The sequence below is a fragment of the Salmo salar genome, chromosome 09 (genome assembly GCF_965601325.2).
Source record: "Salmo salar chromosome 09, fSalSal1, whole genome shotgun sequence".
Taxonomy (NCBI): domain Eukaryota; kingdom Metazoa; phylum Chordata; class Actinopteri; order Salmoniformes; family Salmonidae; genus Salmo; species Salmo salar.
Genome location: NC_138299.1, coordinates 46,127,848 through 46,142,379, shown reverse-complemented (window position 1 = coordinate 46,142,379; position 14,532 = coordinate 46,127,848).

Sequence of the window (14,532 nt, the reverse complement as noted above, 5' to 3'; positions counted from 1 at the left end):
GTATATCAACCAGTTTTACTTTTAGGTCTTACTGTTAGATAGTTTACATTGGTAGTGGCCACAGACACCTTGTGTCATTACGGACCCAAACTTACTTATTTCGAAATTTCTTACTGAGAGATCTGTGACCCAGTGCCACCAACACTAACATAGATACTTTTGTCTTAAACTTTCTCTACATTAGATTATATGGATGGTATACCCGATACAAATCTTACTTACTGTTAGTTTTACAGTTAAAATCCTCCCTCACATTTATCTTGACCAATGCTTTATAGGAATTTAATCCAGTCCATTCTAAGTCAATTTTAGTAAATTTAGAATTTAACCTCAAACTACTGAATAAAGATTACTGACCTTATCCTTGCAGCTGAGATTTCAATGTAGGTTGGATCTCGTCACCGTTTCTGTCGTGCACCAGTTCGCCACCGGCCTGTAAAGAACCCTCAGAAACGGGCCAGGTCTGTAATCTACGGATATTTCATCCGCCCGTGCACGGTTTTCGGCGCTCCCATGGGACGACAGAATCAGATATTGAGTTCCGGCTCGAAAGGACCAAGCTGTCACGAGAATTTTCAATCCCAATGATGATAACTAACAATTATTTAAGTTTTGACCAATCCCCAAGGTTTCTAAGACCCTGGGTTTAATAATAATTAGGCAAAGACTCAGCTTATGCCAAAGGTACATACAGTTTATTCAGAGAACGTTCTAAAGTCCATAATACAAAGACATGCCATTTTATAACTCACTCCCTCCCTACCTAATACACACACATACCGACACACAAACAGTAGGGGGATTACACACACAGACACACAAACAGTAGGTGGGATGTATCTTTCCTCATAGTTCTCACCACTCGTTTATCACTTCCAAGCTGGCAGTTCCCTCCTCCCGAGATTAGATGAACCTTGACAGGACTCCCTTTCCTGCCATAAGTTTCTCAGAATTCTAACCAGGTCAGGTCATGAACAGTTTAATTGTTCTCTGTGTTTTCTTAGACACACACACACATTTCTACTTGTCTCGACCAAACCTTATTGGACTGAAGATTATCATTGTAATTATTCATTATATATGTTATAACTAACAATTATGCTTCAGGGTGGAATTCTTTAGCCATTACCTTAAACATATAAATTCCCTTATCAGGTATGTATCATTTTTTTTGTGTGCTCTAGGGAAACGGTGTCTAGATGGAATTTGTATTTGTGGTCCTGGCAACTCTACCTTTTTTGGAACACCATTATTTTTGTCTTACTGAGATTTACTGTCAGGGCCCAGATCTGACAGAATCCGTTCAGAAGATGTAGGTGCTGCTGTAGGCCCTCCTTGGTTGGTGACAGAGGCACCAGATCATCAGCAAACAGTAGACTTCAGATTCTAGTAGGGTGAGGCCGGGTGCTGCAGACTGTTCTAGTGCCCTCGCCAATTCGTTGATATACAGTTGAAGTCGGAAGTTTACATACACTTAGGTTAGAGTCATTAAAGCTCATTTTTCAACCACTCCATACATTTCTTGTTAACAAACTATAGTTTTGGCAAGTCAGTTAGGACATCCACTTTGTGCATGACACAAGTAATTTTTCCAAAAATAGTTTACAGACAGATTATTATAATTCACTGTATCACAATTCCAGTGGGTCAGAAGTTTACATACACTAAGTTGACTGTGCCTTTAAACAGCTTGGAAAATTCCAGAAAATTATGTAATGGCTTTAGAAGCTTCTGATAGGCTAATTGACATCATTTGAGTCAATTGGAGGTGTACCTGTGGATGTATTTCAAGGCCTACCTTCAAACTCAGTGCCTCTTTGCTTGACATCATGGGAAAATCAAAAGAAATCAGCCAAGACCTCAGAAAATAATTGTAGACCTCCACAAGTCTGGTTCATCCTTGGGAGCAATTTCCAAATGCCTGAAGGTACCACGTTCATCTGTACAAACAATAGTACGCAAGTATAAACACCATGGGACCACGCAGCCGTCATACCGCTCAGGAAGGAGACACGTTCTGTCTCATAGAGATGAATGTACTGTGGTGCGAAAAGTGCAAATCAATCCCAGAACAACAGCAAAGGACCTTGTGAAGATGCTGGAGGAAACAGGTACAAAGGTACCTATATCCACAGTAAAACGAGTCCTATATCGACATAACCTGAAAGGCCGCTCAGCATGGAAGAAGCCACTGCTCCAAAACCGCCATAAAAAAGCCAGATTACGGTTTGCAACTTCACATGGGGACAAAGTTTGTACTTTTTGGAGAAATGTCCTCTGGTCTGATGAAACAAAAAATAGAACTGTTTGGCCATAATGACCATCGTTATGTTTGGAGGAAAAAGGGGGAGACTTGCAAGTCGAAGAACACCATCCCAACCATGAAGCACGGGGGTGGCAGCATCATGTTGTGGGGGTGCTTTACTGCAGGGGGGACTGGTGCACTTCACAAAATAGATGGCATCATGAGGAAGGTATGTGGATATATTGAAGCAACATCTCAAGATATCAGTCAGGAAGTTAAAGCTTGGTCGCAAATGGGTCTTCCAAATGGACAATGATTCCAAGCATACTTCCAAAGTTGTGGCAAAATGGCTTGTATGTAAACTTCCGACTTCAGCTGTATATATGTTGAAGAGAGTAGGGCTTAAGCTGCATCCCTGTCTCACGTCATGGCCCTGTGGAAAGAAGTGTGTGTTTTTTGCCAATTTTATCCGCACACTTGTTTGTTTTCATGGATTTTATAATGTCATTTGTTTTTCCCCCAACACTACTTTACATTAATTTGTAAAGCAGACCCTCATGCCAAATTGAGCCAAAAGCTTTTTTGAAATCAACAAAGTATGAGACATTTCCTTTGTTTTGGTTTGTTTGTTTGTCAATTAGGGTATGAGTACGTGGTATGTCATACACTAATTAGGTAAAAAGCCAATTTAACATTTGCTCAGTACATTATTTTCACTGAGGAATTTTACAAATATTCAGGAGCTCATCTGCTCATGACCTCTTTCTCTCTCTTTCTCTCTCTTTCTCTCACTCTCTCAGTATCTCTCTCTCTCACTCTCTCAGTATCTCTCTCTCTCTCTCACTCTATCTCTCTCGGTCTCTCGCTCTCACTCTCCCTCTTTATCTCTCTCTATCTCTCTCTCTTTCTTTCGCTCTCACACTCCCTCTATCTCTCTCTGTGTCTCTGTATCTCTCTCTCTCTCGCTCTCTCTGTGTGTCTCTGTATCTCTGTCTCTATCTCTGTCTCTCTCTCTGTTTATGTCTCTGTCTCTATCTCTGTTTCTGTCTCTGTGTGGGTTCAATAGGATATATGTCTATAGGTGGTTAGCTATGTGTGTCAGTGGAATGGTGTGTGTGTTAACATGTGGTTAGCTGTGAATGTGTGTTATTCACACAGCAGACTGTCTGTTCCAGTAACTGCTCTATGTATGACTGTGACGGTGGGTTAAAAACACAGAAACGTTATATTATGTGGTCTGTTTCTAAGACGACCACAATGGAAATTAGTTTTTTTGTTTCTATCGTCAGTTGTTTTTTTTTATATAGAATGTAAATGTTATGTGTGGCTGGAGCAGCCCACTACTTTCCATTAAATCAATCTTAAACAGGAGGGAGTAAAGATGTTCCCAGGCAGAGTGTAAACAACAGACAAGGTGTGGATGAGTGTTGCTGGAAAGAATGAACCCGATCCTCTTTATAGCAGTGTTTTGTTTATATCCTGGTCCCGAGGAGTCCACTAATGAACTCATCATTAAACCTTTGATTAGTGGAATCAGGTTTGTAGTGCTACGGCAGAAACTAAAACGGCAGCTAGGCTTGGACTGTATACCGGGGTATCTGGAAAATAGCTACGGGATGTTTTTTTCAATACCGTTGAAACTATTTATATGAAGTGTTTCAATACATTTTAATATTTGTAGCAATTTTTTAAGAAAATACCTACAGTCAACTTGTGCAATACGTTTGGAGATAAAGCAGGTTGCGTTCTCATTTCACTTGTCAGATTATTTTACATAATGAATTTAAGAGTTTTCCTTTACACAGAAAATACATTAGTGCAACATAAAATAGCTTAATTTTCATCAGATGACAACACAAGTGCAACCCTATTTGGCTGACAGACACGTAAATAAGCTTACTTTGAAAAAGCAAGGTCTTTTTTTTTTTGCAAAAACAATGCAGGGCCATCACATTTCTAATGTTAATAATGGAAATAATGCAGCCAGTTGCATTTCCTAATGTTATGCTTAAAGTTCGTCTTGCATTTTACCTGACAAAAATAGGCTGGCTACTGATAAAAGTACAGGACAAAAGAATCTACACATCAGTCAGAGCGCTGTCTGTTCCCATTCGTGAATTCTCATTCGTGTTTAGAAATGCAACTGAAGCATAAAACTAGTCTGAAATTAACTAAATGTGTTTGATGCCGAGCAGAAATTACAATAAGAAGCTTTTTAGATCTGTATTTACAAAACGCAGCAAGATATTTCTTATGTGTTTATATTTTTTTTCTGCGTGAAAAACACAGAATTATGCGTTAAAATTACCCATAGTTTAACTTGCTATCTAAGTAAGTAGCTGAATTAATAAGGCAACGGGGCATCATATTGTTTTAGCTTTCTGCTGTGTTTGATAAGGCAAATCCCTTTGCATGAGTTATTGGTACAGCTGCCATCTTGATTTGCGTGGGCTTCTTCTCCTCTCTGTTCTGACCTGTCTGCTTCTCCCCTCTCTTGAGAAAAGCAGGTTTGCCCTTTGCCCTAGTGACTCCAGACTACACACAGACAGTGTGTAGACATGCCGCTGGAGAACCAGTACTGCATGCCTCAAAACTTTGCTCATTTGCACAATGTCTCTCATTCACATTCGCTCACATTCCCTCCAAACTCACCAAAAACATCTGCAATATTGTTTATTCTCTCTATTGCGATTGGTTAATACTGTATAGTTCAATCTCTCTATTGTGAGTGGTTAAACGTGTTGGTGGTGTCTGTCGATTGTGTCAAACTGGGAGACTTTTGGCTGTCTCACACACACACACACACACACACACACACACACACACACACACACACACACACACACACACACACACACGAACACACACGAACACATACATGAACACACACACACACACACACACACACACACACACACACACACACACACACACACACACACACACGAACACACACACATATACACACACACATATACACACATAAACACACACACACATACACACATAAACACACACACATACATAAACACACACACATAAACACACAAATACACATAAACACACACACATAAACACACACACATAAACACACAAATACACACAAACACAAATATTTCCAAAGATGCATTCAGATTCACAACATACTGTGTTTTCTCTGAAGCGTCTGCTAGCAGATTACCTATCAAATGGATGGCCCCAGAATCTCTCAACTTCAGACGTTTCATCACAGCTAGTGATGTCTGGATGTTCAATGAGTCACTCCTGAGCTGAATGGTTTGTGTTTGTGTATGTGTGTGTGTTCGTAATATCTGCAGAGCTGGGATGGTTGGATCCCCTCATACAGTGCATTCGGAAAGTATTCCGAAACCTTGACTTTTTCCACATTTTCTTACGTTACAGCCTTATTCTAAAATGGATTAAATCATTTTTTTCCCCTCATCTATCTACACACAATACTGCATAATGATAAAGTAAAAACAGGTTTTACATAAGTATTCACACCCTTTACTCAGTACTTTGTTGAAGCACCTTTGGCAGCGATTATAGCCTCAAGTCTTCTTGGGTATGACGCTACAAGCTTGGCACACCTGTATTTGGGGAGTTTCTCCCATTCTTCTCTGCAGATCCTCTCAAGCTCTGTCTGGTTAGATGAGGATCGTCCCTGCACAGCAATTTTCAGGTCTCTCCAGAGATGTTCGATCGGCTTCAAGTACGGGCTCTGGCTGGGCCACTTGCGTTGTCTTGGCTGTGTGCATAAGGTCGTTGTCCTGTTGGAAGGTGAACCTTCACCCCAGTCTGAGGTCCTGAGCGCTCTGGAGCAGGTTTTCATCAAGGATCTCTCTGTACTTTGCTCCGTTCATCTTTCCCTCGATCCTGACTAGTCTCCCATTCCCTGTCGCTGAAAAACATCCCCACAGCATTATGCTGCCACTACCATGCTTCACTGTAGGGATGGTGCCATGGTTTTTCCCAGACGTGACGCTTGGCATTCAGGCCAAAGAGTTTAATCTTGGTTTCATCAGACCTGAGAATCTTGTTTATCATGGTCTGAGAGTCCTTTAGGTAGGTGCCTTTTGTCAAACTTCATGCAGGCTGTCATGTGCTTTTTACTAAGAAGTGGCTTCCATCTGGCCACTCCACCATAAAGGTCTGATTGGTGGAGGGCTGTAGAGATGATTGTCCTTCTGGTAGGTTCTTCCATCTCCACAGAGGAACTCAAGTTCTTGGTCACCTCCCTGACCAAGGCCATTTTATTTATATTTTTATTTTACATTTATTTAACTAGGCAAGTCAGTTAAGAACAAATTCTTATTTTCAATGACAGCCTAGGAACAGTGGGTTAACTGCTTTGTTCAGGGGCAGAATGATAGATTTTTACCTCGTCAGTTCGGGGATTCAACCTTGCAACCTTTCGGTTACAAGTCTAACGCTATAACCACTAGGCTACCTGCCGCCCCTTCTTCCCCGATTGCTCAGTTTGGCAGGGCGCCCAGCTCTAAGAAGAGTCTTGGTGGTTCCAAACTTCTTCCATTTAAGAATGATGGAGGCCACTGTGTTCTTGGCGACCTTCAATGCTGCAGACATTTTCCGATACCCTTCCTCAGATCTGTGCCTCGACACAATCCTGTCTCAAAGCTCTACGGACAATTCCTTCGACATCATGGCTTAATTTTTGTCCTGACATGCACTTTCAACTGTGGGACCTTATATAGACAGGTGTGTGCCTTTCCAAATCATGTCCAATCAATTGAATTTACCACAGGTGGACTCCAATCAAGTTATAGAGACATCTCAAGGATGATCAATGGAAACAGGATGCACCTGAGCTCAATTTCAAGTCTCATAGCAAAGGGTCTGAATACTTATGTAAATAAGGTATTTTTGTTTTTTATTTTTAATGAATTAGTAACAATTTCTAAAAACCTGTTTTTGCTTTGTCATTATGGGGTATTGTGTGTAGTTAGAGAATTTGTATTTTATTTTATCCATTTTAGAATAAGGCTGTAACGTAACACAATTTGGAAAAAGTCAAGGGGTCTGAATACTTTCCTAATGCACTGTGTATAACATTCTATTGGTTGCAATAATTTAGTATAATAATTTAAATAAAATGTGTGATTGGGCCAGGCACATCCAGGTGTCAGGCCAGGTTTTCCTCAGTTGTGGTCCAAGAGCCTCAGGCCCTCTGGAAGGAGAGACAGAGAAAGATGAGGCTTAGTGAGAGAATGGCTAACACCATAGTACACCACATGAACTGGGGGTTAGAGGATAAGGCTTAGTGAGAGAATGGTTAAGACCATAGTACACCACATGAACTGGGGGTTAGAGGATAAGGCTTAGTGAGAGAATGGCTAAGACCATAGTACACCACATGAACTGGGGGTTAGAGGATAAGGCTTAGTGAGAGAATGGCTAAGACCATAGTACACCACATGAACTGGGGGTAGAGACAAAGCAATAGTGTTGCCGTGGACACTGGATAATCCAACACACATTTGATCTCGCTGTGATACTGTAGGCCTACTTATGTAACTTTTCATCAGGTAGCATTCATTGTCCTGTGTTTGTGTTAACCATGGCAACCAGCATTGTAAATAAAGAGATGTGCAGAAAGATAATCAGCCTCTGTGGATCATTTCCCCTTAATGTATTTTTCATGTCAGCCATGCCCATCTTTTCAAGGAAACACCATTTAATTAAATCTCTAATTGAGGAAAATAAGGAGTCTATTAATTCAGTCCTTGTTTCGTTTTCACTTCTTGTTACCTGGTAAATAACCAACAATCATGATTAACGACAAGGAGAATTAGGTAAGGAAACAGTCTGACCAAGGGGACCATATTTTTTTTTTAAACACAATTTATTTGTTCTGGTCCCAAAATAATCCAGAAAATGTTGGTAAACAGAGACACACTCGGGCAGAAAACTGAATGTTCTATTCCTAGCCAGGCCCATTTTTTCAAAGAAAACACAATTTAGTTATATCTATATTTCACCAAGATAAGTAGTTTTGTTGTGATCACAAGAAAATCCCCAAAAATTCAGGTAGAGCCACAGTCAGGCAGAACAATCTGAATGTTCTATCATAAAGTGAGAATAATTAGGTTCCCTGGCTGATATGGCTGCTACTTAGAAAATACAATAAAAGTAAATGAATAGATAACATTCACTGCTATAAACCTGTCTCCAACATACTTAAATATCAGTAGTGTACAACTCTAGATTATTATAGTTAGGTTAGGTTATTATAGTTTATTATAGTTAATAATAGATTTTATTTCTATTAGTTTAATATTTTATTTGAAATTCAGTTCAGCTTCAGTTAGATCCACCTCACTTGTTTTTATTTTAAAGTTTTATTAAAACGTTTTTACTTTGTTTTAAAGTTAGGGACACAAATTAGCTTATGTGTGGGAGGTTAGGAGACATTTATGGGTTGTGACTAGATCAGGAATAGTTTAGCAATGCTCGCTAAACTACCTCTAACTTCCTTCATACTGGACACAGAGACATAACAATGGTATCCACGAGTTCATATGACTCTGGGGAAGAGTATCCCCTTAACTAAACTAACCTAACTCTAGGTAGCTATAGAAGAAAGCGCCAACTTGCTGTCTGGCTTCAAAACATCCCTAACTCCAAACTCTTGTAGTATTTCAGTGGTAAAATCTCGTCCTTAGCTCAGCTGTATTCCATGATTGGTTGATGGTAGGCAGGGTTGCCTAGGTTACTTTCTAAATGTAATCCGTTAGAGTTATTAATTACGGTCCAAAATTGTAATCAGTAACGTAACTTTTGAATTACCCAAACTCAGTAACGTAATCTGATTACATTCAGTTACTTTTATATTAAGAGGCATTAGAAGAAGACAGAAATGTATGTTACCAATTGAATGACATCTATTGCAGGATAAATAACAACAGGATGTTAAAGTTTACATAACTGGCCATATATGGATGTTTAATTTTACTTTATGGGTTGGTTATGTAGGCTTCTTCTAACCCATCGCTTTCTACTACATATAATAATACGATTAAATGATAGCTTTACATTAATATATATATAATTTATAAGTCCAAAAATGGATGTAGCAACTACAGATTTCCCTTTAAGTCTATTAAAAGTGTGCTAGTTTGAGCATGTGTCCATTAGGCCTATGGATTTATTTTTTTATCAGCATGAATTAGATTGGGCAATAAAAGCCGCACTTTTATTCCATAGGCTGGGATGCGCAATATGCAAATGTTGCAAGAGCGCACTGGCAGAATAGTGCGCTCACTGGCTGTCCACTGTTTTCAAAAACAATGATTGATAAGCAGTTTAAACTTCTTGAATTCAACCATTATTGGGTTCAAATACACATTTAGATTTGTGAACAGCCATCCACAACAACCACTATCCGTAAGGCGCAAGTAGCTAAATGAGAGAGCAGCAGTGTGATTCACATCAATGCGCTATGTAGATATCAATAATAGGTTATATCCGTATCACCGTAGACTACACCACTGCTGTCATCTTTACCTCCAAGCGTTTATTCTAGTTGGATAATCTTTGGATGCCGACAGTAGTCACGCCATTGGAAAACATAGCTTGGACTGTAGCCTATTCTTGTTCTTTTCCCGCGATCCATCAAACACATTTGGTGTGTCATCATAGTGGTCTCTGACTTGTGCTCAGACTCACTCAGGTGGAAAAAACTTAAACTTGTGATACAAAACACACAATCAAGTCTCAGGTGGAACAAACTTACATTTGCGACCTTTTTTTCAATGCTGATTTGAATGTCATTGAGAAAACAGAGAAGCGTCAAATATTTTTTTTACGCAAACATCCTTTCTGAATTTAAAAGTAATTCTCCAAGTAATCATCTAGTTTTTCAAAAGTAATCTGATTACACTATTTTTTGCTGGTAACGTAACAGATTACAGTTCATGGTTTTTTTGTTTGTAATCTGTTACTTCCCAACCCTGATGGTAGGTGAGGGCAGGAGGTCCTGTATAAACACAAACTCACTGCTCTGCAAAGCTCAATAAGTATGAATGCCCTGACTTCTAAAGAGGTTAAAATACTTTATGGTCATTATAGTGTATGGCAATGCGTAGAATATTATGTTATTACTGTATCCTGTACATGCTAGTCCTAGCATTCATGTCAGTGTATATTATATCCACATTTACATTTTAGTCATTTAGCAGACACTCTTATCCAGTGTGGTGTGTTGAATCCATTATCTGATTAAACCTGTTTTGAAGTTATCTTGGACTTGTTCTTGCCAGACAGACCTGTGGTGGCTGAACCTTATCCACTGGCACCTATAGCTCTCTACTAGTTCCCGTTCTACATGGTCCTCCCAGATCAGATCTTTGCTATTTTTCACATCTAGTCACAACCCCATGTACAGTATGGGTTGTCTCATAGGAGGTTGGTTGGCACCTTAATTGGGGAGGACGGGCTGGAATAAGTGGAATGGCTGGAATAAGTGGAATGGCTGGAATAAGTGGAATGGCTGGAGTAAGTGGAATTGAATCAAATATCTCTAACACATGTTATCCAGGTGTTTGATGCCGTTCCATTTGCTCCGTTCCAGACATTATTATGAGCCGTCCTCCCCTCAGCAGCCTCCTCTGTGTTGTATAGTTGTGTTTTTGGAGACGTCACTTCTTGCCACTGGGTGGCAGTAATGCATAAAGTGATGGGTCAGGTTAGCTTTAAAGGTAGACTCAGCGAGATGACATAGATGCACCAAGTAAACAGTAGTAGTGGGTCAGTTTCCACAACAACCAGGAGCGTTGAAGCATGAGGCTAAACTTCTCCTCTGTTTTGTTCCTACCCTGATGAAGACAGCTTATCTGTCGAAACGTTGGACATAAATATTTTTGCATCTGAGCTTCTAGAGTGTGCAGCTCTCCTTTAATTTGTAAGTGTTCTACTCCGCTAGCCAGCACCTCGATTGGTCCTGGAGCTGCCACGTTGTAGCAGCTGAAGCACACCCATGCACATGCGCATGTCACTTTTGTCAAGTCGATGGTCACCAGTCTTTCAAGGTGTGTTGCAGTCTGTGGATAAAAGTTGTCCGTTTTGCGCCTACATGTCAACTGCATGAACTTGACAAAAATCGTATCATCAAAGGTCATGAAGTTTTGACTCCTCACCAACTTCATCCTGCAGACAGCATTGTGGGAGGCTCTGTTGTTTTTATTTGACCTACGTGAACGTGACCAAAGACATGACTAAAACAGGAACCAATTTGCTGCGATACATGTGAATATATACACATAGAAATAACACAATAAATGTGATATTTGGTCGCTAAATCCCGGAGAAATGACGGACCATGTAAAAAAACTGTTGGTCAATAAAACCGTCTAGAAGGACCTTGTAAAAACGGTTGTCTGGTATGCCCTCACCCGTCTGAGCGGTCGGCTGTGAATGTCCTCACCCGTCTGAGCGGTCGGCTGTGAATGTCCTCACCCGTCTGAGCGGTCGGCTGTGAATGTCCTCACCCGTCTGAGCGGTCGGCTGTGAATGTCCTCACCCGTCTGAGCGGTCGGCTGTGAATGTCCTCACCCGTCTGAGCGGTCGGCTGTGAATGTCCTCACCCGTTATAAACTTACTGTACAACTGATTGGTTTGGTTCTGTCCTCTATAGTGCTGTCTGGTTAGAACATGATGTTGAGGCCCATCACGGTACACTTGATAGTCACCACCACACACACACACACACACACACACACACACACACACACACACACACACACACACACACCACACACACACACACACACACACACACACACACACACACAAAGGTGTCTCCATTTGAAGATGTCGATATGATTTTGGTAATCTGAAAGAGACTTGGAATCTTATGTTGTGGTTCTATAAGACAAAGATATGCACACATGTAAACAATATTAGTTAATGGTTATAACTATGCAATATATGTGCATTCATAAATGGCTAATGGCATCACACTAGTAACATGTCTATAAAGGGCTATAAACACAGCATCAATATAAACATACGTATCAGATCTGCCCTGGCGTCACAGGGTCGTAAATTACTCAGCGCATGAGCAAGCTCCAAGAACTGTCTGGGAGGACTCTGGGAGGACTCTGGGATGACTCTGGGATGACTCTGGGATGACTGGGATGACTCTGGGATGACTCTGGGATGACTCTGGAATGACTCTGGAATGACTCTCGGATGACTCTAGAATGACTCTGGTATGACTCTCGGATGACTCTAGAATGACTCTGGGATGACTCTGGGATGACTCTCGGATGACTCTCGGATGACTCTGGGATGGCTCTCGGATGACTCTAGAATGACTCTGGGATGACTCTAGAATGACTCTGGGATGACTCTCGGATGACTTTGAGATGACTCTAGAATGACTCTGGGATGACTCTGGGATGACTCTAGAATGACTCTGGGATGACTCTGGGATGACTCTAGAATGACTCTGGGATGACTGGAAGGACACTAGAATGACTGGGAGGACTTCAGAATGACTCTAGAATGACTCTGGGATGACTCTAGAATGACCCTGGGATGACTCTAGAATGACTCTGGGATGACTCTAGAATGACTCTGGGATGACTCTAGAATGACCCTGGGATGACTCTAGAATGACTCTGGGATGACTCTAGAATGACTCTGGGATGACTCTAGAATGACCCTGGGATGACTCTAGAATGATCACTTCTGCAAAAGTAGTTGTGCAACCAATGTAATAACAACACTTATGGCAATTCAAAATAATACTACATACGATAAACAATAGGAAAAGCAGTATTGGCAACTCTAACATCAAAGAATAGTTACAGCCATACTGTAGGACATATGGCTGACAGCTATCAAAGTAACAGGAAGTAATTAGTGGTAATTACCTATTATTACACAGCATGTAAAAGCCCCAATAACAAAAACTCTGCAACTTACATTTCAATGCACACACTGTTGTTCAGACATTCATGTTACTCAACAATAAAAAGTCCTTCGGAGGACGATAACACTGTGACCTGAGTGGGAGGGTGCAGTGTCCAGATGCGCATTTCCAAGTGCCCTGATTGGTTGGGAATGGCAGGGCTATGATGGGCGAGGGTTAACGTAGGTAGGCTGAGCAGCCAAACTAACGGTACTTAAGGGAAACTAAAGGGACTGTGAGAGGAAATTAGGTAGAGAGGAGAGGAGCAGGACTGAATTTTTTAGTGACTATACAAAACACCTGCTCTTTCCATGACATAGACTGACCAGGTGAATCCAGGTGAAAGCTGTGATCCCTTATTGACTTCACTTGTTAAATTCACTTCGATCAGAGTAGATGAAGGAGAGGAGACAGGTTAGACTATTGAGACATGGATTGTGGATGTGTGTCATTCAGAGGGTGAATTGGCAAGACAAAAGATTAGTGTCTTTGAACGGGGTATGGTAGTACCGGTTTGTGTCAAGAACTGCAACGCTGCTGGGTTTTTCAAGCTAAACCTTTTCCTGTGTGTATCAAGAATGGTCCACCACCCAACTTGACAAATTTATGGGAAGCATCGGAGTCAACACCTTGTACATGGGGGGGGGGGGGGCGGGGCAACTAAATATTAGGAAGGTATTCATAATGCTTGGTATACTCTGTGTTCATTATAAAGAAAACATTTTATAAACAATGTCAACTCTGCCATGTTGATCTGAGCCTTGCTGTTGGAAAACCACACTAGTGTCCAACTTTCGGCTGTCGCAGCTGCACCTCTTCAGACTTCACTTCTCTTTCGTCTACAGTTGGTTGCTTTAGCCTTACCACTCAAATGCATCCAATACCCGTGGTGTTGCTCATGGCAACATCATCTCACTAAGTCTACCTTTATGTCAATCTCAATGTAACCTGCCAGATTCAGAAGCCTGATGACACCGTTAGATGAAATAAAAATGTCAAAACCCCATTTGAAAACCCTTTCAAACATTATTCATTAGTTTTTATTTTAATTAGTTTTGGAATCAAAAATAATATTTTCGATATATTGTTTTAGTTTTTCCAAACGAGTTTGTTAATTATTTTGTTTCAGTTTACTAAATCGTTTTTTCATGATTCATTTTAGTCTCAGTTTTAGTTTACTATAATAATCTTTGTAAATCTGAAAGAATTGAACCAGGTGAGTGTGAACAGCCTGCCTCTCCTCACTTCTCACCTACAACAACAGCCTTTGACCTGCTAGAGACAAACGCCTAACTAGTTGATCAATAACAGAGTGAATTTAGAATAGCACACTCCTCTATGTATCACCATAGAT